Below are 25,639 nucleotides of genomic sequence, written 5' to 3'. Positions count from 1 at the left end.
TACGATCAATTTTATTTTTATTTCTTAAGTTTATCATTAAAGGAGAACACCAATCTCCATTCTAAAAAATTTATCAGAAGTTTATGAAAGTATTCTCCCTCCTTCGTATCTGCAAATGTGTCTCAAACTGCTTTTAAAGTCACATCTCCTACTTTATAAATCAATATTTTCAGACTTCCCTAGATAAATGCTCTTTGAGTTGTATTTATGAGTCCACTGGCTAATTTAATCATAAACATGCATATTCCCCATGGAGAGCTCATGGGGTATATGACAGATCTTATTGAATGCTAACAGCTAGTAAACCCAAATGCAAACATCTGCTGAACTGGACTGTATAACATATAACTCTTTGGTTAGGCTTTTATTTCAGCTTGCAATTTTGAAATAATATATAAAAGGATGTCAATAGCCATTACACAGAAAGCTTGGTGCAAAAGCAATGTCTAGTCAGAGAGCCTCTGCATGCCTGCTGTAATTAAAGCTTATGCTCTGAGACAGGGTTCTTGGGATCCTTACTGCTGACAAAGTGGGATCCTTACTGCTGCCTACTCCTAACAAATTCTTTGTGGCATTCTTCAGTGCTTCACTGTCTCTAAAATGAGTATAACAAATAAACAACTTATATCTATGGGAGGGGAGCTGGTCTTGTGGTAGCAAGCATGCATTGCTCCCTTTGCTAAGCAGGGTCCACCCTGGCTTGCATTTGAATGGGAGACCACATGTGAGTACTGTAAGATATTCCCCCTTAAGGGATGGGGCCACTCTGGGAAGAGCATTGGCAGGTTCCAAGTTCCCTCCCTGGCATCTTCAAGGTAGGGCTGAGAGAGACTCCTGCTTGTAATCTTGGAGAAGAGGCTGCCAGTCTGTGTTAGACAATACTGAGTTAGATGGACCAATGGTCTTATAAGGCTGTTTCCTGTGTCTACATCTATATGGATCTTCATCTTATACTTTTCTTTAAGATGACTTTCATCGAAAACTCCTTACCAAAAATTATATATTATAATTCTCCTATTTTCCACTGATCACTACACCCATACTAACATCCAGCAATTACACTTAACTCAAGTGCCAGCCCTTTTGATGTGAACCACAGCAGCTCAGGTGGGAGGAATGAACCGTAAATCACAAGTTTACGAAAGCAAGCGAAAAATACCCAATGCTATTAAAATTAAAAAGAGAGCCTTTGAAGCACAGGATTAAATAATCAAAATTGGATTTTCGCCAGAACAGCAGGATTAGCTGCCTGGGGAAAGAGTGCCATAACAGTGTTAGTGAATGAGTTTTGCAGAGGGGGTGGATTCCAAATCAATGTGAGTACCTAATGTCACCCAAAGTAGCATCAAAACCAGGGGACTGACTAAAGATCCTGAGGGAGAACTAACCCCTCCTGATGCAGAACCACCACTACACTATTCCTCTTGTGTATTTTGAATTATTCTGTATTAAGAAACAAATAAACCTTTATTGCTGAGGTCATAAATGCTAGCCCTGCCACCTCATCGCTGGCAAAATTTAAGAAAACAAGAAGTGTCTTGACGGCCAAGGCCCAGTTAGTTCAGCATTCTATTTCCAACAATAGTCAAGTGGAAACTTCCAGAAACCCACAAGCAGGACCTCAAGTTGAGAGCCCTCTATAGTTGTTTACCCCCAAGAGCACACTGTGCTTCTACAGAAAGGGGGGAATTAGTATTTTAATGAAAAGCTATGACTGAACCAAACGAAAATAAAATAAATTTTATTTTATTTTTAAATAAAAATATATTTTAAAAGGCAAACAGTTTAAGAACAAGTGTCTTTTAAAAATCATCCATTTCCCTATCTCAAATAATGCTTTAGTCCAAAACAAAACACACAAATGAATCACTAAGTTTGGTTATCATTTTCATTTGGTTATCAGCTGTCATTTTCCTTAAAGGCAAGTGATAACAAAAATGAATCTGTCGCACTTTATACATCATATTATTTGATGTTGAGAGAAGTACAAGCAGTCTGGTGTAGTGAATAGAGTGCTTGATCAGGATTGCGGAGACTCCAGTTCAAATCTCCATTCAGCCATAAAACTCATTGGGTGACCCTGGGCTAGTCATTTCTTAGCCTAATCTACTTTACAGGGTTGTTGTGAGGATAAACATAATCAGGTACATGGTCTTGGGCTCCTTGGAAGAGGAGTGGAATATACATGCAAACAAACAAACAATTTGTCTAAGGACTACCCTTTCAAGAGCTACAGTTCTAAAATCCTGCTATTTTATACCCTCAGTCTAATTTCATAACTTCAAAAAGTGAGTAATATGTCATACTGGTTGACCTAAAAATTAAGTCAAACATTTGAAGAAAAAATGTGGTCTCACCAAATTTAGAGCACTTCTGCAAAAGAAAGAAGAAGAAACAACTTTTGAAGTTCAAAAACAAAACACAAAAACAGAAAGCAGCGCATCATTTCTTAAGTGGGTCAATATTTTCATTTCTTTAATATATTTCGGGACATAAAAGAGAAGGCAGAACTAAATGAGAAAGCTGAAAATCTGACTCAGACCAATATACAGAAACGCAAAGAGTTCTGAACGAATTTTAGCTCTATCATAAAACTGAGCTACCTTAGATTAGTTTGACGGCTACTCAAGCCTAGGGATGTGCACAAATCGATTATTTTGATTTGATTGTACCCGAACCAAATCACCACAATTTGTTCTGTATCCAAATCTACCCCTCAAAATCACCCCAGATTCTATTTGTATTTGCTGTTATTTGGATTTGGACCGATTCAAGGTCCTAGGGGTATCAAATTTGGGTAGTAGGTAGGTCCCCATGGGTGCCACCTACCACCCAAATTTCAAGGCAGTGGGACACTTGATTGATTTTTAATTATTATTATTTACTGGTTTTGAACATTTCCACTATAGGAAACAATGGGGATTCAAAGTTGCCATATCCTAACCCTAAAATGGATCCCCAGCTTTCATTTCTTAAAGAAAAGCTAAGCACTAGCCCTTGTAGAAGTGGGGTTATGGAGCAAAATGTGCAGTCATTATTTTTCAATGGTTTGGATTCTTTAGTGACGTTATTTAGTCTAATAACTTTTCCTCATAATGAATCCCTATGAGGATTCATTGAACACCTTCATTTTTTCTGTTCATTTTGACAGTCACTGGACAGTGCCAACTGTCATGTGCCAACTACACTCCCACCCCACCCGCAAGGCACTAGGTACTCATTTTAATATTTAGGAATATTTAAATGTTTAGATTCTTTGGTGTCTAATAACTATTCCTCAAAGTGTCTAATAACTATTCCTCAGACTGGATTACTGCAATGCGCTCTATGTGGGGCTGCCCTTGTATGTAGTCCGGAAACTACAGTTGGTCCAGAATGCGGCAGCCAGGTTGGTCCAGAATGCGGCAGCCAGGATGGTCTCTGGGTCATCTTGGAGAGACCATAACTCCTGTACTGAAGGAGCTACACTGGCTGCCAATATGTTTCCAGGCAAAATACAAGGTGTTGGTTATAACCTGTAAAGCCCTAAAAAGCTTAGGCCCTGAGTATTTAAGAGAACATCTTCTTCGTCATGAACCCCACCGCCCACTGAGATCAGCTGGAGAAGTTCGTCTGCATTTGCCACCGGCTCGTCTGCTGGCCACTCAGGGACAGGCCTTCTCCGCTGCTGCCCCGAGGCTTTGGAATGTGCTCCCTAGTGAAATAAGAGACTCCCCATCTCTGACAACTTTTTAAAAGTCTTTAAAGATGCATCTGTTCGCCCAGGCTTTTAATTAATATTGTTTTAATGATTTTAATGCTGTTTTAAAATATTTTAAAAAAAATTTAAATCGTAACATTTTAAATTTTTCATTTTTGTTTTAACTAATGTTTTACTTTGTTTTTATTTTGTTGTAAACCGCCCAGAGACCTAAGGTTTGGGTGGTATAAAAATATGTTAATAAATAAAAAATAATATAAAATGTAAAAATAATATAATATAAAATAATATAAAAATAATAAAAAATGAATCCCTATGAGGATTCATTATACGCCTTCGTTTCTTCTGTTCTTTTTGACTATCATTGGACAGTGCCAGCTGTCAACTGTCATGTGTCAACTACACACACACACACACACACGGTACTTAGTTTATTTTCTGGGTATTTTTGAAGTGTTTAGGTTCTTTTGTGTCTTCATTGCACACCTTCATTTCTTCTGTTCATTTGTTCATTTTGACCTCACTTTTTAGCAAGGAGGGGGGGGAATTAGTGGCATCCCATGTTCCAACTACCCCGCAACCCACAAGTCACTGGGCACTCAGTTTATATTTTAGAAATTTTTGAGGTGTTTAGACTCTTTGGTGTTAATGAATCCTCATAGGGATTCATTGAGGGGAAGTTATTATACACCAAAGAATCCAAACACTTGAAAAATAGTGACCACACATTTTGCTTCATAACTCCACTTCTACAAGGGCTAGAGCTTAGCTTTTAAAAAAAGAAAGAAAGAAAGCTGGGAATCTGAGGGAATTAACAGGATGGATCCGAATTTCAAGTCGATTTGAATCAGGCATGATTCAATTTGTACCCGAATCTAGCCAATGGACCACGGGGTGATTTGTTTTGTCTCCAAATCAGCTAGATTCGGGTACAAATCAATTTGTACCCAAATCAATTTGCACATCCCTACTCAAGTCCACTATTTGGTTTCCATAAGCAAAAGGTACTAAGGAGCTACAGCTGCTGAAGTTGGAGTTGTGCTGTCTAATTTGAGATTTGAAATTGATTTGAAACTGAGCCCATTACATATTGATTTGAAACGAGATTTGATATTGAGCCCATTATATTTGCCCCAAGTTAGTAATTCCTTGCAGACATTCTGACAAACACAAAGAGCTTGCACATACAAGGGCAGCTCCACATGTGCAAAATGGTGCTTCTATTGATATTAAAGTAGTCCTCATGCACAAAGGTTTTTGTGCTTGACAGCAGAGGTGGGCAGACTAAAGGCTTTGAGGAACTACTTTTTTGTTGTTTTGGCCGGAGTCTTGGGAGCAACCAGTATGAAATCGCAGCTCAAGGGAGGTGGAGTCAGTCACAAAATCACATCAAAAAATGTACAATGTACCTTGTTAAAAAAAAAAAGGTACATCAACAGAATATGGGATTTTAGCATCAGCACACACACACACACACAAATAAATTCCTGGAGAGCATTGCTGTAGATGAGAAGGGAGCAACCGAACCTGCTTCTTGGAAGAATAAACTGAAGAGAAATTAGTGGGAGAGAAGGTAAAAACAATGCTGGTAACTTGAAAAAGAGACTGATTAAAAATGATACAGCCATTCCCTCACTCGCTAGCCAATCAGATTTGCCAGTCAGTTCAATGCTGACTGGAAGAGAAGGGAGGGGAAAACAAGCTGGAATGCCTGCTTCCGAAAAGCCTGGGAGCTACCACTGGCTCCTGAGCTAGCTAACACCCTCCCCTGCACCACGGAACACACACTGGGGCCATTCACATGACCAGGCAGGCGGTGGGGGAGAAGGCTGCTCCAACTCACCTCCCTCCCAGACGATCCAACGAATGCTGCTGGGAGTACGGACAATCCCATTTCACTATTTAGATCCAATGCTTCCACAACTTGTGACTCAACCATGGCAACTCAGCATTATTTCAGTTCAGTGTTGATAAAATAACGAAATGCAATGCTATCAGCCACTAGATTCTCTTTCATTTCCCTTTTTTGGTAGAAAAATATTTTATTTAGATTTTAAATGTTAATTAACTCAGAAGTACACTCAGCAGTTATAAAAATCCTGCTGTTCTACATGAAGAGGTTCAAAGGTCCCTTGTTTGCAGTACTATGCTTATTAATTCCCATGGTTAGAGATGCTGGGTCTCCGTAGGAGTTCTCCCAGATAACACATGGTCTTTAAATACTGGTGTACAGGATGTTTAGAAACACATGGGGTTTTTTTTTCCAGATAAGCTTGGTTCAGAAACCCAACTGAATGTACTAACTACATAATTTAAGGCAAATATTTAAAAATGATCAGAACTTCACAATGGCTATTTTAAAGCAATGATTAAAAGTTAAGATTTAAAAAATAAATAAACTCAAGGGGGCGGGAATGCAGAATGCAGTGAACGTGCTGAAAGCACTTCCAACCATCCTTTCTTGGAGAAGCCTCCCTGGCTTCTCCAAGATAGGGCTGAGAGTGACTCCTGCCCTGCAACCTTGGAGAAGCCACTGCCAGTCTGTGAAGACAAGACTGAGCTAGATAGACCAATGGTCTGACTCAGTTTATGGCAGCTTCCTGTGTGTTCAAATGTATGTCTCCTTTCATTCTTACTCTTATTCCAAGTTTTATCAGCAGCCAAGGTAGCTCTTTCAATCCTGGAATAATATGGTCTCTCCAAGATGACCCAGAGACCAACCCAGCTGCTGAAATCTACACCAACTGCACTTTCCGGACTATATACAAAGGCAGCCCCACATAGAGCGTATTGCAGTAGTCAAATCTTACTAGAGGTTACTAGCCTAAGTACCACTGTTCTGAAGTAGTTCACCTCAAGAAACGGATATAGCTGTTGTATCAGTCAAAGCTGATAAAAAGCACCTCTGGCCACCGACACAGAATGGGATACCAGGGAGAGGTTCCTGCTTGAATGGAAATGACTGAGCAGAAAGAGAAGATGTTTTAACGCTCCCATCCTAAGCATATGAAACAAGTCCTATTAATCTTGATAGAGTTAGCTTTCAAGTAAGCATTCTTTCCACAAAAGAGAAAACTTACCAACTGTACAATGCAATATTAAGTACTGTGATCATATTATATAGAGAATCACAACTGTGGTGAAGGACTTTCCCAGGTTAGCAATTTTTTTCATTTATGTAAACTATAAAATGTCACCTTTTTCTAGTCTATCACCCACCCATACAAAACATAAAAAATATCACCTTTCATATATACTTGAATTGATCTCTACATCTTCTAATCTCCAGTCAAGGAAAAATTGCTGGAAATATGCTTGTTTAAATTTTAAATAATAGTATAAAATGTAATGAAGCATGACAGACATTCTAGGATACATTTCAGAACTGCAATGAGAGATAGTACTGCTTGAATAAAAACTCTCTTGGAAGATTGAAGTAAAGATTGCTGACGAGATAACTTTGGTTCATTGAATGCAATGATTCTGCTGAGCCATGCTGTTTGGATCAATTGATAATTGGGGGTATGGTATTGTGGACTATTGATACCAGTATTTCGATGGTGACTTGAACAGACTTTGTAACACTCTAGAATGGTTTATGTGCCTGAACAACAGTCTCCAAGCAATGAAATAGAAGTACTACCAGCTGACAAACCTATGCATTTTTCAAAATAATTCCAAATGTCAGGCATACAACTGACTTTCCCAAAGACAGTCAAAACTTATCAAAAGTGTCGGGGATACAGACCAATAAAGCACTTCTGCAGCGACACTGTACAGGTGCTACAGTGGGAGAGGCAACTGGACACAGTGAGGCTATTCACACACGCATGCAAAACCGGGCTAAGGGATTGTAGCCCAGTTTTGCATGTGCATATGAATCGCTGGGATCATGTGCAATCCTGGTGGTACCAAGGTGGCAAACCCACCTACAAAGCTACCCTTCAAAACAGGATTAGGAGAGCAAGCACTCTCCTAACCCTTTTTTTAATTGTGTGTCAGCCGCGGCTGCAAGCATCCATTGCTGGCAGACTCAGGGAGGGGAGGGGGATCCCCATAACGCACCATGCACTCACACGGTGCATTACTGGAGCTCTGGGGGGCAGGGCGACATGCGATGAGGCATCCTGGTGCCCCAATCCTCAGAGCTACCAGCAGCAGCCAGTGCTCATGTGGGCGGGCTATCCACCTGCCCAGGGATGTCGGATTGATTGTCTTCGGGGATCATCTGCGGGCTTCCTCCCCGCAAACCAGGTAGCCCTTTCTCACTACTTGTGAGAAAGGGCTCAGTGACTGACATCCACTAAGGAAGCACTGGAGGTATGAAGGAGGGGTGATTTTCATCACTCTCTCTCTCTTCCCTCTGAAGCCCTCACGGACATATTTTCAGGAGTCACAATAGACTTCAGAGGGAAGGAGAGTGAGACTGAAATCACCCTCCGCCATAGCATCAGGGCGCTTTCCAGACTAGACCCTACAGCAGCGTCAGGACGAATCTCGCAAGTGTGCTTCCACACTTCCTGCATCGTGGCACTGCAGTTGCTACGTGGACAGCAGGGTGCCGTTCACATTTCCAATGCCTTGTTGTGAATTTAATAGCTGCGATATAGAACAAGGACGTTGCATATTCAACATGAAAAAGTTGCTGTTTTTCCAGGTTGTTCGTTGCTGCTCCCCCTGCTGTTTATGGCCCGAATGCGACTTGCCCAAACGGAGGCATTTTGCTGCTAATGAGCGGCTAGTCTGGAAAGCACCCAAGCAGCGTTAGCAACTCCAGTGCTTCATTGTCTGGATGTCTGCCTGCATATCCTCACATATCAGATGTTCAAATATTTCAATTGTTCCACATCACACACAACTATCCTCAACCTTAAGATCGAGCAGCCAATTGCTGATCTCCAAACAGGCCAAAATTCACATTCAAAAGTGTTGAGCTTTTCAAAACCTCCAAGTGGGCATCCAGCAACATCTAGAAGAAAATATTTCACTGAGCAAATGGCATGAAAATTTCAAATTTCTGTGCTTGGGGAGGATTATTTCTTTCACTGTCCTTTTTGTTGATCGTGTTCACCCCAGTCAGATTCAGAGATTCACAGGAGATCATCTCTAAGGTGTACCCAATCTATCTGTCTGCCACATGCACCATGCCTCACACTTGCATCTGTATGCAGCACACTGCAGCCAGAGAATTGAGGGAGGGACCAACTTGGAAAAAAGACAGGACAAAAATGCAATACAAAATTGCATTTGTATTGCAGGGTAGGGGAAATTGCAGGGTAGGGAGCAGAATTTTTCCCAGTGCAGCAGCAGTGTCAGTGAGGGGTCCCCCCAGGGCATGTAATTCCTGTTCAGAGAATGATTTCAAATGACTTCAAAGAGTAAGCAGAAGGTTTTGTAAATTCCACCAGTGTGAAAGTGTCCGTAACATAATATACAAAACACTTTGCTGAGCGTGAGCTAAAATTGCTTTATAATTAAATACACCAAACATAAAAGCAAAAAGAAAAGAAAAAGGTGACAACTCTTGCCTGCCACTATCCTATTTACAACTACGCACCGCAGTGTCACATCCAAAGACAGCCTTCTCAAGGCTTAACTACATCCCCAAAGTGGTGCCAGCTTCCCTTATTTTCTGTCTAGTACAATTTGCAAACAGCCCAATTCACAATTACTTCTGAGATGGCAAAACCCTACCTCCAAACTGAAACATTTCAAAGTCATTCTTCCTAATTAACTTCTGATAGACTGGGTCCTTCTTCATGGGGAAAAGTCAAGGTAAAGGATTTCCTCTACCCCTTCAACAAGAAACTTGGAAACAAGAAGCATAGATAAAACATTCCATCAAAATGAGTCCCAGCAGGAAGGCAAAAGATACTGGAGAACAGAACAATTGGTCAGAAGAACAAAGATCTATATGCTTGTGGCAATTTCCACACAACTAGAAATTGGGGGAAGAAGCAATAGCAACATTTTCTGGAACAATGAAGCATCCTGGATATTTTTAAATAAAACTCTGGCCAAGTTACAACTGATAATGTACAAAGCCAGCAGTGTGACATCTAAGGACTGATATTTTGGGGTGCACTGGTCCAAAAGGGAACAATAAATATACAAGTCAGAAGTATCATTGACAAAGCCTTCTCTGGCAGATTTCACTGAACACTGGCGAACCAGAAGCTACCTCTTTTTATTTGAACTTCTGCACGCAACAATTGCTACCTGACAGCTTGTCTAGTAACTTGTTCCAGCTGAATTTGCAGCCACTTGCTACTTGACAAGAAAGCCTTTGCTAGGAGTCAGAGGCTGCATACAATCAAAAAGGGGGGGAAGGGTTGCATATTCCTAGACAAATACTGTGAACAAGATTGGTTTTTCCCCCCAAATGAAGCTACAGTGGAGCTATCTCCTCCGCAGGAGTGAATAGAGAAACAGACTCATGCAGGAGAAGTGTGCATATGGAGTTCTGCGCCAGAATTTCTGTTTATTTAGAATTACACTTCTTTTTGGCTATATTCTTTCATTATCCCACACATCCAAGTATTTCCTTTACAGTCAACTGCTCAAGTCTTTCCAAATGTTACATTAAATAAGGTTATACAGTACATGTAATAATGGGTGCATCCCATGTTCCAATCAGACCTTTTATACCATCATTAGGTCCAACAATGGTCAATCAATGCAAAGTAGAAATCTTGAGTGCTTTTTAATTTAAAAATATTATTTAAACAACATAGAGGATGTTCACACGAACTTTGAGTGTGCCGGAAGGGAGGGTGGGTGGGGGAGGCAGGATAGCACCTACCTTCCCCCCTGAGACAAGCTAGTGTGGTCCTGGGCTGCGTGCCCACACGGCCAGCATTCCCACGAGCCACACAGTGTTCTGGAGGCTGGGAAAATGCATCCCGGCCTCCAGATATCCCACAATGCACCACACAATTGAGGGATCCCGCCACGAGTTGGCCGCTCTAGGCACCTGGGTCTGTGCCTGCTTCAGCTGCATGCCGCCCGAGCATTCACATGACCCTGTATCTGGGTATGCACCCTTTTACCCAAGTAAATAGTCAAGTAAAAATCCCAGGCTACCCAGGAGGGCAGTGCCAGGATCACCTCAATCCCAGTGCTTCACACGAACAGCCCTATCCAGGTAGGGCTGCCCAAATAATGGGTACATCCCATTATACACCATTATCTTAAATAACAAGCATGAAGTTGCGTTTATATCCTGATAATTTGAGGCAGGAGCTAATTCTGTCACATATCAATTTAAAATAAACATGATAGCAATTAGATTTTAGGTAGCTAACAAGTTAGTATGCAAAGATTTATTTGCTTACTACCTATTACAATCTTACTATCTGCTTACCAAATTTTGAAAACAAGCCCCTGATTTTTCTATCCTAAATATTCTTGAAGTGGCTCCATCAGTTTATTCAGGTTTACACTACCCTCATATGTGGATGTCCTCACTGTTAGTTATGCTGGTTTGAATGATGAGCCAGTCTGGACAATACTCCAACTTTGAGTATTCACTGCCCCGAGATTGTAGAATGCGCTTCCTGCTGAGATACAATCGTCCCCATCTCTGGCAATTTTTAAAGAAACACCTGAAAACCCATCTTTTTGCCAAGCTTTCTCAGCTTTTTAAAATTGTCCATTTTAATTTTATGGTTGATTTTAAATTAATTTGTTTTAACTTTTATATGTGTTTTAACTGTTTTATGTTAATCGCCCAGAGACGAAAGTTTGGGCAGTATATAAGTTTGATGAATAAATAATAAATACATAAACTAGCCATTTTAAACACATTGGGAAGGGTGTAGCCGCACATTTCCCCCTATGTAGTACATCAGTATCTATTCCAACCACATAGGAGGTACTCCTTCCAAACTGCCCTCAAACAAGTTTTTTAAATACAACACTGAAGTAATATTCAACCCACCCACTGCAGGGCATTTCAGACTATCGACCCACCATACTATTAGGTGAGTGCAGCAAATTTGGGGGGAGACATAAGCACCCATGTTCCTCCTGGACAGGAGCATCATCAAGAACTGACTTCGTTCTCAAAGTGTAAAATTGCCCTGCAGACTGGATGTTGACAACCAGTACCTAGTCAGAGGAATATTATGAATTGCTTCATTCAGCTATTAATAAAATGGACAGCTACCAAAGTAAAAGGACATCTTTTTATTTTTTGCCAAGTTCCTTTCATATTTCACGTATCCCAGACTGCCATGAGAAACGTATTTTTGTAGTGCTCTTGATGCACATAAGTATTTGTTATAATCACCTACAATTCTTATCATAGAAGTTATCATGCTAGCAGATAAGCATTTGGGATGAGGCACAATGACATAGACACGGTGGCATGATGCTGGCACTGCCTGCTAGTGCAGGACATCATATCAGCATATTTTGCCAGGAACAGCCATCCATAGCAGATGTATCATAACATCTTTACACAAAGCAATGGCCTATCACAGAAGAAGGCAAATATGGACATTACTGAGGCAGGCTGTGATCTCCACTAGCCACCATAAAAATAAGAATAAACCCTCACCCTAGTCTGAACCTTGCCGCAGTTATGCATAATGACTAGATTCTGGTATCTTGCTGATTTCAGCCAAGTGTCTAGAAGTACTCTATCTCAATATCAGTTCCCACAATGAAATCCCAAGCTATTAAATTAGTGTACTTTACTGTTTGAAGGAGAGAGAAAAACCATTTGTCCTGTTTGGTCTGTGGAAAATAATTTCAGCAACTTGTAAATCACAGGCTTCTTTTAAATGACAGCATCTTAATTTTCTTCTGTTTACAGTACTTTGGCCAAGACACTGAATACTGCCTGCATTACAGTTTTTGCAATTGTTTTCTAAAAATCCCACTGAGTTTAGCTTTAGAGAAAAGATTGCTATTTACCAAATCAATTCCTTTTGCCTCAAGTCACTGTCCTGGGTATAGTTGCTTATTGATTAGCTTTTTGATATGCCTTTTTGTTTTGTTTTCCTCTTTTCTGAGGTTACGTGCACACATTTAAATCTCTTGTTCATTTAAAACACTGAGTAGTGCATTAAATTTGATGCTGGAATACGGCAGATTTACACCCCAATCCAAACAATGTTTACTTGAAGGCCCATTGATTCCAGTACTTACTTCCAAGTAAGACTGCAGCCTTGGTTTTGAAAACGGCAAAATGGAACAAACATTCATTACTCTTTGTGTTGGCTTCGAAGAGGGAATGATTGATAAAAGTAGTTCCACAGCCCATTACTTTTAGGGTTTTCTATAAATGAAATAAAAAGCAATTCTACTTTCCTATTGATACCATGAAGAATTTACAAGCTTAAGCTCCATTAGCATTAATGAAAGTTGCCCACATCCTGTGAAGCTGTGACAGAGGCACTGGAGGACAAAAACCAAAGCTAAGCAGCCAACTGTGACCATCCCTGGCCTATTACAAATTAACTATAAAATGCCTAATTAAAATCATTTGAATGGACCACACACAATTGCCACTGTAACTTCAACAGAGACTGTAGAAGACATTTTACCAAGATATAAGCATATTATAGATCCCCTGCTAAATGGGCAAAGAGGCACCTTTTAACGTGGTGATTCTCCTTATTTAGCAGGGGGAGAGTAACTGACCCTATTCACCCCCAGCACAGTACTTCCAGTGACTGTTGCTGGTGTGTGTCTTAAATTTCTTTTTAGAATGTGAGCCCGTTGGGGACAGGGAGCCATCTTATTTGCTTGTTATTTCTCTTTGTAAACCGCCCTGAGCCATTTTTGGAAGGGCGGTATAGAAATCGAATTATTATTATTATTTCTTGTTTACACAGTCAGACAGGTGTTATTGACTGGTTTGTTTTATCAAGACATCGAGTCCTTCCCAAGGACCTGGGATGGCTGAATTTTATTGTCAGTTGTAAATAGATATCGTCGCAGAATATAGGCTGTTCCCAATAAAGCTGCTTTTTGTAATTGGCTGATGGTGATTTCTGTGGCCTCTATGATGTTGAGGTGCTCTTCAAAGTCTTTTGGAACAGCACGCAGGGCGCCAATTACCACTGGGATTATTTTGGTCTTTTTCTGTCACAGCCTTTCAGTTTCAATTTGTAGATCTTTGTATTTGGTGATTTTTTTCTATTTCTTTTTCTTCTATTCTGCTATCCCCTGGTATTGCTATGTCGATTATTTTCACTTGTTTTTCTTTCTTTTCCACTACAGTTATATCTGGTGTATTGTGTGGCAGATGTTTGTCTGTTTGTAGTCGGTAGTCCCATAATATTTTTACATCTTCATTTTCTACCACTTTTTCAATTTTATGGTCCCACCAATTTTTGGCTACAGGTAGCTTGTATTTTTTGCAGATGTTCCAGGGTATCATCCCTGCTACCTTGTCATGCCTTTGTTTGTAGTCAGTCTGTGCGATCTTTTTACAACAGCTGATCAGGTGGTCTACTGTTTCATCTGCTTCTTTACAAAGGTGGAACTTGCTGTTTGTGGTGGATTTTTCTACTTTTGCTCTTATTGCATTTGTTCTTAGTGCCTGTTCTTGCGCAGCCAGTATTAAACCCTCTGTGTCTTTCTTCAAGTTGCCATTCTTAAGCCATTGCCAGGTCTTGGTGATGTCTGATTTTCCACTTATATTGTGCAAATATTGACCATGCAGGGGCTTATTTCTCCATTTTTCTGCTCGGTTCTTGACTTGTTCTTTCTTGTAGGCCTGCTTTCTTTAATTGGTGTTGAATAGTTTTGCGTTCTTGACCATTTGAAGTGTATCTTCTTCACTGTCCTTGATATATTCTTCAAGGCCTCTTTCCTCCTCCTCTACTGTTTGATGGACTTGCAGCATTCCTCTTCCACCTGAGCTGTGAGGGAGGTAGAGCCTATCTACATCACTGCGAGGGTGCAGAGCATGATTGATGGTCATGATTTTCCTTGTCTTACGATCTAGCCTCTCTAGCTCTGCCTGGGTCCAGTCTATTGTTCCTGCAGTGTATCTGATAACAGGTATAGCCCAGGTGTTTATGGCTTGTATGATGTTCCCGCCATTGAGTATGGACTTGAGGATTTTTCTGACTCTCCTGATGTATTCACTTCCAATTTTTCTTTTAACTTCAGTGTGTGCGATGTTTTCAGCCTGGAGAATGCCCAAGTATTTGTAAGGTTCTTTTTCTTCCAGGTTCTTGATGTTGCTTCCATTGGGCAGTTCTATTCCTTCTGTTTTTGTTATTTTCCCTCTGTTCATTATTAATGCAGCACACTTGTCTAGTATTTATTATTATTAATAAATAATAATAATAATAATAAACAGAGCACCTGTTAGCTCTGGGAATTAGCAGTATATTTTTTTAAGGCTACCTGGTTAGCAAAAAAAGGAGGGAAAAGTTACATTGGTGCATCAGGGTTTTATGGGTGGCACAGGAGCACCAAACCTTTCCATAGCACACCAAAGCCAACACAGTGGTCAACTTCCTAATGAAGCAGTCACACTTCTAAGGACAATGGGGGTGCAGTGGGAACCCTCACACAACTCTCCCTGACCCCTTGCATGAGCCCAGTTGTGCAAGAACCCAGGAGTGCTCTCCGTATACCAGAAGAGCTCTCCGAGAGCAGAAACATGTTTCAGCTCTTGCAGAGCCCTTCTCGGAGCACTGGGAGTGCTTTGGAGTCTAGACTCTTGCGCAACTGTGCTCACACAGTGAGGGTTGGGCAAAGACTCCCATTTTACTCCTGCAGCCCATAGAAATGTGAGTGCTTTGTTAGTCAGGTTGTCAGCCACTACCCTCTGATCTTTACAAAGATGCTCTAGAGCAGAGATTCTCAATGCTGGGTCCCCAGATGTTATTGGACTTCAACTCCCACAATTCCCAACTAAAGGCCACTGAGGCTGGGGATTATGGGAGTTGAAGTCCAATAACATCTGGGGACCCAACGTTGAGAATCCCTGCTCTAGAGCCCGGGTTCTCAACATGTGGGTCCCCAGATGTTATTGGACTTCAGCTCCCATAATTCTCAACCAAAGGCCACTGGGTCCAATAACATCTGGGGACCCACACATTGAGAAACCGTACTCTAGAGTAAATAGTTACAACTAAAGGTAAAGTGTGCCATAAAGTCCATTTCGATGCCTGGCACTCACAGAGCCCTGTGGTTTTCATTTGGTAGAATACAGGAGGGGTTTACCATTGCCTCCACCTGTGCAGTATGAGATGATGCCTTTCAGCACCTTCTACTACTATGAATATTTATCTGCCGCTTTTCAACAAAAGTTCTCAAAGTGGTTTACATAGAAAAATAATAAAGATGGCTTCCTGTCCCCAAAGGGCTCACAACTGAAAAACAAACATAAGGTAGACATCAGCAACAGCCACTGGAGGGATGCTGTACTGGAGCTGGATAGGAACAGTTGCTCTTCCTCTGCTAAATATGAGAGAATCACCACTTTTAAAGGAGCCTCTTTGCTCATTTAGCAAAGGCTGAAAGAAGACAAGCAAAGGCTGAAAGAAGACAGACAGAAGAACACAGCACTAGTCTAGATATTCAGTCCAGGTTGACTTTATTCCATTCTTAAAAGGAAAGAAAGATGGTTTTTAATCATTTTAAAGTTGTTTTAAATTTCAAACTGTTATAATGTTTTAACCTTTTTATTTGTTGGTGTTATTGTTTTGTGTAAACCACGCAGAGACTTGCATGTTGGGCAGTATATAAATATGTTAAATAAGCGTAGCAATCAGCTACTTCCCATCTCCCAGACCTTGTCTCTCATTTGCAAGTCCCTTGTGCTATGTCTTCCCAATCACCTACACAAGGTTAACACAAGGAAGTCTTGTACTGGCCAGCCCAGAGGATCAAACTGAAAATCTGTAAATAATATTAAAAAGTGATCAGGTAGTAGAGACTAGAATTATATGTCCTGCAAATGATGGAAGCAAGTAAAGAGATGGTAAACTGCACTCATGTGCCCATTACTAGCAGAAAGATTTCCTGACCACAGAAACATATATTACAACAATTGCCCTCACTGCAAGCCCCTGAAAATAGGACACATGTGTTTTCCCCAAAAGATGCCATGCATACATATGAGAAACAAAACCTAAGGAAATCCTGATGTCGTTATGTGAAGTGTTTAATAATTCATGGGAAGCACCAGAATTGCTTTAGAATGGAGTGAGCACATGGTCTTTGAAAACACATAAAGTGAACCAGCACCTTCCAGGAGAGCTCAGAGGTATGCTGTCAGGATCATTTGGAATAAACACGTTAAGCTGGATCACAGCTATTCTGTATAAATATGAGGAGGAGGAGGAGGAGTCGTAACACCAGTCCAAATACCAGGAGACAGTGTCTTCCTTATGGAGGGATATGCCACACAATCTAAGAAGAACTCACTCTCTGAAAATGTGCCATTCGAAATACATCTTATTGTGCTAGAACTATATTCTATAGGATTAGCCCTATGGTATCCCGGGATATATCTTAGTCTGAATAGCAGCTGAGAGAACATCAGTGTCATTTGATAATGACACAAATGACAAAGAAGCTAAGCCAGAAACCTTAAATATATTAGATACAGTCACACATTATGGATTGTACAATCCGCATACAGTATACAGACTTACATATATGTAGATGTGTACATTTATTATGTTCAATGGTTGTACAGTAGCTATCTCTGTTGTATCTTCCTACCAACCTTGCATTTCAGGAGGCCTGTACCCAGTTTCAATTTTTAAATGAAGGCATGTACAATCAGCCATTCACCCAAAAACATGTACATGAGAACAGATACCAGCATGCACATACAACATACTGGTTGTATGTATGGCTACTGTCTCTGTGTATAAGCATGCCCAAAGCCTGTTCATGTGTAATGGTAAAAAAAAATCTTGTTTGAGGAGGAGACATCAGAGCTACTAACCATGAACAAACAAGCTTGAATGTAGAACAAGATTTCTCATGCTCCTTTGTGTGATTCTATGAACCAGACAACAAGAGAAGGTATCTCACCTTCAAGGGGTCAATAACCCAACCCTAGAGAATGATTCTGGACCTACTGTGCAAAGCAAATATGACATGGATGGAAGACAGTCCACTTCAAAATATAGGGGCTATTTATCTTACACTTGTAGAATGAGAGAGAAAGCGAGCGTGCACACACAAGAAAGAGAGGATAGTTCCCTCTAGTGCTTTCAAGAAAATAAATACTCAATTATCACTGTGGCCAACTATCTGAGTTAAAAATATGAAGAAGAAAAACACCTTTGTTACAGTCACAGACCAGCACAGGGATGTAGTCACAGCTGACACAAGGACTCCACAGGATAGCTGCAGTATCTCAATCCTGCTATAGCCAGATGAGCTGCACTTAGGTTGTGAGAATGTATGGCAGATTAGACTATAGTCACATTCTTTTTCCTTTTGGCCCCTACAGTTCAAGACGTGAAAGGCTTATCTGAACTGATCCTTCTCTTCTTTTAAGCATTTGATAGCACATATACAGTTAAGTGTGAAGCAGCCTTTAGGAAGGTAAAATAAATCAATACAGAAGGAGCACTGATTTTAATTTAATAAACCATTCCTACTGACTACAAATGCATGAAAAGTAACTTGGGGCTATAATGTTCCAGTAAAAGGAGATATACAAAATCCAGCATAACGTAGTTATGTAAACTAGGTCACCACTGCACTATTATTTTATTAGCACAACCATATCATTCTAATTCTAATTCACAAGCGCTACATCAAATGGGGCGAAGTATAGATTGGAATTATGATGACATCCCTTAACAGGTTTCATGGGGAGAGAGTAGGAAGGTGCACAGAATGAGTAGGAAATTCTGGAAGAGAAACTGGAGTGTCTACCGGAGATGAAAGCATGGAGACAACAAGCACTGACATCCAGACAAAAAAGCACTGGTGCTACATGAGAAGCCCCAAAGCTGCTGACGAGGGCTTGACTAAAGCAGCACCAGTACTTCCATGGGAGGGGCGAATTTTGACAACCCCCAGCTAACTGAACAAAAGAGAGACCTTTTTACATGGTGATTCTCTTTATTCAGCAGGGGGAGAGCAACTGGCCCTATCCATCCCCAGCACAGCATCCCTCCAGTGGCTGTTGCTGGTGTCTATCTTATTTTTCCTTTTTAGATTGTGAGCCCTCTGGGTACAGGGAGCCATTTTATTTATCAATATCTAAGTGGTACAGCAGGGAAATGCTTGACTCACAAGCAGAAGGTTGCTGGTTTGAATCCCCGCTGCTACTATGTTGGACAGCAGCGATATAGGAAGATGCTGAAAGGCATCATCTCATACTGCGCAGGAGGAAGCAATGATAAACCCCTCCTGCATTCTACCAAAGAAAACCACAGGGCTTTGTGGGTGCCAGGAATCGAAATCGACTCGATGGCACACTTTACTTTATGTTAGCAACATATATCTATCTATATCTATGTAAACCACCAAATGTAAACTTGTGTTGAAAAGTATATAAATATTCATCATCATCTTGTTCAACTTCTCCTCTAAATTCTCTGTGTGACACGAAAATAATGAACTGCGCAACCCACAGGAGCAGATTTTTGGGTGACACAAGGCACTTCCAGGGAAGGAGAGGTTGACGCTCTTCTCACAATCAGTAAGAAGAGCTCTGGCAGGTCTGCGGGGAGAGCGGGCTTAGCCCACTCTCCCCACAGATGACCAAATGTGTAGCTCTGGGCGGCTGAATTGGCCGTTCACACAACTGCCAGCTCAGTCACAGAGTTGGTGGGGGCTGCAGGGATGGGGGGCTGCGTGGCGCCCAGAAGTCCCAGGATGCCCCACACGAGTGCAGGGGACATTCTGGGGGAACCTCCGATACCAGGAGGCTACTTGTAGCCTCCCAGTTGGTAGTCTACCCGTGTGTCGCCACACACCCGCTTCATTAACCTCATTTAAGGGGAGAGTGTTTTAGGCAGGCTAGCTGCCTTGGGAGCACCGGGCTCGCCCGCAAGCATGTTCATTTCCACGATCATTGGAAAGTGGGCTAAGCTCCCTTAGCCTGCTTTCCAGAGATAGAAGGAATAGCATTGTTGTCTAAATCCCTCCCTCTCCCACTCCCACATGCACACACACAAATGACAGTCAAATCCATCACCATCACCGATGCTGGTTAATCTGGATATCAAGCAAGGAATCTAGGTCAACAAACTGTCAAAAAATCCCAGGAATTGTTGGAGTGTGCTTACCCATGCAAACCAGGAAGCGAAGGTGGGAAACCCAGCTGAGAGTTTCAGCCATTCAGGACTGCAGGTAAGTCACCTAGAAAATAAACCTCTTTCTTAACCTGACAACCTCTGCCTGAAAACTCTGCCTGGATGAAGATGAAACCAGGGGAAACGCACGGGGGAACCCAGGCTGGGCTACTTTAGCCCAGTTTCTCTGCCCATTTGAATAGCCTCAAGATGAAACATGATGAGGCTATTCAAATGGGCAGAGAAACTGTGCTAAAGTAGCTCAGCCTGGTTTCCCCCGTGCGTGTGAACCACCAGGCGCTAAATGAGTTCTTTGCATCTGTCTTCACGGCAGAGGATACTGAGCAAATACCTGTTCCTGAACCAGGCTTTTTGGGGATGGAGGCTAAAGAACTGAGTCAGATAGAAGTGACAAGAGATGATGTTCTAAGTGTCTGGAAAAGTTGAAGACTAGCAAATCATCAGGGCCAGACGGCCTCCATCCAAGAGTCCTTAAAGAACTCAAATGTGAAATTGCCGACCTCCTTGCAAAAATATATAACTTATCCCTGCAATCAGGCGCTGTACCGGAGGACTGGAAAGTAGCCAATGTAACAACGATTTTCAAAAAGGGATCCAGGGGTGATCTGGGAAATTACAGACTGGTTAGCTTAACATCCATTCCAGGCAAACTGATGGAAAGCATTCTCAAGGATAAAATTGTAAAGGACATAGAAGAACAGGCCCTGCTGGGAGAGAACCAGCGTGGCTTCTGCAAAGGGAAAACTTACCTCACCAACCTTTTGGAGTTCTTTGAGAGTGTCAACAAGTGTGTATCACGGTGATTCAATTGACACAGTATACCTGGAGCTGGGTCTCACGATCCGTGAGACCTGGTTCCATTCGGTGAGCGGGAAGAACGGGCTAAGCCCGCTCTCCCCGCTCACAAGTGGGGAGGGAGCCCTGGGCAGCCGGATCAGCCGCCCACACGATGACCAGCTCCAAGACGGAGCCAGCGCAGGCTGGGGAGCTCGGGGGCCGCGGGGCCCCCGGAAGCCCCAGTATGCCCTGTGCAAGCACGCAGGGCATGCTGGCGAGACCCCCGAGCCGGGAGGCTGCTTTTAAGCCTCCCAGCTGGGGGTCTACTCATGAGCAGCCGTGGCGCAGAGCCGCGCTGCGGCTACTCACGAGCAGTTAGCCCAGGTTTGCGGAGCGCTCGCTCCGCAAACCTGGGCTAAGAGGTGGGCTACAGGAGCGAGTTAGCCGCTCTGGAACCACCAGGCTCAGCTGCGAGCCTGGTGGTTCTAACGATCACAAAAATTGGGCTAGGATTTTCCCCCTGGAAGTCCCCTGGACTTTCAAAAAGCTTTTGACAAAGTTCCTCATCAAAGACTCCTGAGGAAACTTAGCAGTCATGGGATAAGGGGACAAGTATATGTGTGGACTGCTAACTGGTTGAAAGACAGGAAACAGAGGGTAGGGATAAATGGAGAGTTTTCACAATGGAGGGAAGTAAGAAGTGGGGTCCCCCAGGGATCTGTACTGGGACAGGTGCTTTTTAATTTATTCATACATGATCTAAAAGTAGGGGTAAGCAGCAAGGTGGCCAAATTTTCAGATGACACCGAACTCTTTCGGGTAGTGAAATCCAAAACAGATTGTGAGGAACTCCAAAAGGATCTCTCCAAACTGGGTGAGTGGGCGACAAAATAGCAAATGTGGTTCAATGCTGGCAAATGTAAAGTGATGCACATTGGGACGAAAACCCCCAACTTCAAGTATACGCTGATGGGATCTGAGCTGTTGGTGACTGACCAGGAGAGGAATCTTGGGGTCGTGGTTGACAGCTCATTGAAAATGTAGATTCAGTATGCAGCAGCTGTGAAAAAGGCCAATTCCATGCCAGGGAACATTAGGAAGGGGGTTGAAAATAAAACTGCTAATATTATAATGCCCTTATACAAAACCAAGTGTGGCCACACTTGGAGTACTATTCTGGTCACCACATCTATCCACATCTAGTACTATTCTGGTCACCACATCACCAATTCTGGTCACCACATCTAAAGAAGGACATTGTAGAACTCGAAAAAGTACAGAAGAGAGCAACCAAGATGATCAGGGGCCTAGGGCCCTTATGAGGCAAGGCTACAACATCTGGGTCTTTTTAGTTTAGAAGAAAGACGACTGCGGGGAGACATGATAGAGGTCTACCAAATCATGCATGGTGTGAAGAAAGTGGATAGAGAGAAATTCTTCTTCCTCTCACATAACACTAGAACCAGGGGTCATCCCATGAAACTGATTGCCAGGAAATTTAGGACCAACTAAGGGAAGTACTTTTTCACACAACACATAACCAACTTGTGGAATTCTCTGCCACGAGATGTGGTGACAGCCAACAACCTGGATGGCTTTAAGAGGGGCTTGGATAAATTCATGGAGGAGAGGTCTATCAACAGCTACTAGGTGGAGGGCTATAGGCCACTTCCAGCCTCAGAGGCAGGATGCCTCTGAATACCAGTCACAGGGGAATAACGCCAGGATCGAGGACATGCCTTCAACTCCTGCCTGTAGGCTTCCAGTGGCATCTGGTGGGCCACTGTGTGAAACAGGATGCTGGACTATATGGGCCATGGACCTGATCCAGCAGGGCTGTAGAGTCCCAGACACTGCAGCACCCAACGGAGAAGAAGCACACTTCCTGCCCTCTTCAGCACTCCATACTGATAGAAGGTCCAAAACTGCCCCCCTCTGTACAACCCCTTGTGCTCCTGGAAAGGCTCGCAGTCTGGACCTATCTGCTCACAGGAGAGTCCAGGAGTTAGACAGCTAGAAGCACTACAAAGAGACTAACCAGGGAGAGTACAGCTGCAGATCCCCACTTCACAGAAGCCCTGAATTGGGCACCCTAACACTCTACAGAGGCTTTTCCCTGTGGGAGCTTTGGCACTCCTGAGGCTGCAGTGTCAGATCAGGTAGCCATGACTCCCCTTTCAACATTCCTGACTTGGGCATTGATGCCATTGAGTTATGCCTCCTGGATTAGTCATTCCCTAAATTCAACACTTAACTCCAAAGAAAATCCCATCTTCTTGTCTAGCTCTCCCAAAACGTATTGTTCTAATGTTCTCTGCTAGAGATCACCCCTGCTAGCCATTAACCCAGAAAGGCACTGACTTAGTGCCTTTTTACCCTATAAGATAGCCAGCCAAAGGCTCCCCAAACTGAAGAGCCTCTGGGATTCACCCCAGGGCTGTTACCCTCTGCTCCTTCATCAATGTACCCGACCTTCTCCACTGAGGATCTGGACTCTTCCTCCATCACATCAGACAGGTAGCATAGGGAGCCTCCCTCTCCCTCCTCTCCTGGAAAAGTTCTCTTTTTCCTCCAAGTCCCCCTTCCCTTTCCTGGTGTGAATATGTGTGCATGCAAAGGAATGAGGCCTGAACAACTTTGTATATAAGATTTCTGTATTGCAATTGCTTTGATTACTCACTATGTTAAAAAGCTGTGTTCACACGCCTGTTCTACAGTTTGGTTTTGGAGTGAGAAGAATTTTACAGGTTGAATTTTGGAGGGAAGAGAGGTTTTGATTTGATTGTATAGGTTTTTAAATAATGGAAGGAGCTTGATCAGTTTTGATTGGTTTGCTTTAAAAAATTTGGAGGGAAAAAGTAGAACATAAGGAGGCTGCCTTAAGCAGAGTTTTAGCGCAGGTTGGAGACCCCAAGTTAGTTCAAATGAAGGAGTTCAAAGAGTGCAAGCTGCTGTCAGAAGGAGAGGGGGGTGAGAATAAATGAATGAATGAATGAATGAATCAGAGCTGGAATTGGAAAGAAGAACTGAGAAGAGCTGCTGGAAATAAAGCTGAGAAATCACTGGAAGGGTTGACTCTCTGAAGAACCGAACCATTCTCAAAGCAGCTGAAGGAACAGTCTGGGATTGAACCCTCAGAACTGGGAAGGAAGAGCAGGACCTAAGGGTGAGCAAGGGACAAGCCAGGTTTGCTGCAGAAGCTGATTAGGGGCGATTGCAAGAGGAATATTGGTAAGGATTCAGAGTTAAGGACCAGTATTAGTGAAGGATAGATTGGATGTGTTTTTCTCATTTAATTCTCTAAGACATACCTTGGCTAATTCCATATGTGGCTACTCTCGCGACAGTTCACAAGCAGCTGCCAGATAGCCACAGATTTGGCAAAAAAATGGTGGCAGCTGGCCAGCTGGTGGGGGAAAGAATGGCGGTGAATGGCCACCACCGCCAGGCAGAGAGAGCAGCCAGTGGGCGGGCGAGAAAACTACGGCGGGCAGGCAGCGGAGAGGGCGGCACACTCCCTCTCTGGCCTGCCAGCTGGGTGGAAGAAAGTGGCCGGCCGGCCGGCAGGTGAAACCGGCAGGTGGGTGGTGTACTCCCTCTCTGGCCCACCTGCTGGCCAAAATGAAGGATAGCCTGGCCCACCGGGAGAAGCAGCGGGGAGGAGAAGCAATGGCCCAGCCAGCTGGCCACCGGAAAGAAATGGGGCAGGAGAAAGAGACAGGGAGAACTAGGGGCACCGATGCTTTGTGCCAGGTCAGCTAGTTTTATTTATTCCTTATGCCTATATGGTTGCTGTTTTATACTAAATTTTCCAAAAGAACTATTGTTTTGAATTGAACTATTTTAAAGTAACATTTTCTTGTTTTGAAGTTGAAAATGTGTAGCTTCTGTCTGTTTTCCCACTCCATGCCTTTCCACCCTACCTGACTTTGGATGAGACAGAGGTTTGAATAGCTGTTTTAGTAGACACAGCCAAGGAAAAAATACAAAAGTCCACTTGGTGGCAGCGATGAAGCTTAAGATCATGGAGCTGGTCAAGACTGGGCCGTTACACATGGTGGCAGTGTGGTGTGATCTGTGACAGCGTGTGCATTTATGGTACCATCAGGTCAGGCTAGGCCAGGTGACCTTCTTTGCACACCTTCCCTTCCCTCCAGCTTAACAGGACCCCGGCAGCTTCAAAAAAAAGCTCACCGTTTCCCCATAAGTGGCCCTCGGCAGCGTAGGGAACCCCCCTTCTCAAACCCCACTCCCTGATTCCCAGGAGCCTCCCAACATTTGCACAGTTCAGATGCCGACTCCCACTCCATAATAAAAGAAGCCGTTTTCTGCAGTTCCTGTGCCTTCTGTTCCCGATAGAGTTCTTTTGACTTCTCTCTCCTTTCTTTTCCCAGGTCTCTCCTGCTCTTCCATAACCCTCCTCACACACACACCCTCTCAATTTGACCGCTTTCTGTTTTTCTCCTTCGCTAAGCCTCTTCGGCCTCCCTTCCTTCCTGCCTCCTGTTGCTGGACTGATTCCTCCTTTCCTCTCTCCCCACACTCTTTCAGGTTTCCTTCCTCTTGGACCCTGGCCACTTCTCCACTTCCTTCCAGTCAGTATTTAGAACCACAAACAGAGGTAAGGCATTGAGCCCCGGTGCACCTCCATCAGAGCTGTGTCACGTGGGAACTCTCTTTTGTTAGCATTAAAGTCAAGCTTCTTATCTTGTATTCATTAAATAAACATCTTTATATGGATTTAAGCCTGTTTCTTGGTAAACTGCCTGTTTATGTGGCTAGGCACATGTCCCCATGGTTATCTTTCAGAATAGAAATATATTAAGATTTTCTTTTTCACTTGAAAAGGGACCGAAAACTACATGACATTCCAAGCAAAAAAGGTACAAAACTTTTTGCTTAA

General features: G+C 42.7%; 1 protein-coding gene across 3 annotated transcripts in view; it reads right to left on the bottom strand.

The window, feature by feature from the left end:
* GFRA1 (GDNF family receptor alpha 1) overlaps nt 1-25,639 on the bottom strand; it is a 325,570-nt gene that overhangs the window by 275,248 nt on the left and 24,683 nt on the right. The window lies entirely within an intron of this gene.

The sequence above is a fragment of the Hemicordylus capensis genome, chromosome 3, assembly GCF_027244095.1.
Source record: "Hemicordylus capensis ecotype Gifberg chromosome 3, rHemCap1.1.pri, whole genome shotgun sequence".
NCBI classification, from domain to species: domain Eukaryota; kingdom Metazoa; phylum Chordata; class Lepidosauria; order Squamata; family Cordylidae; genus Hemicordylus; species Hemicordylus capensis.
This window is presented reverse-complemented; position numbering and strand designations above follow the sequence as displayed.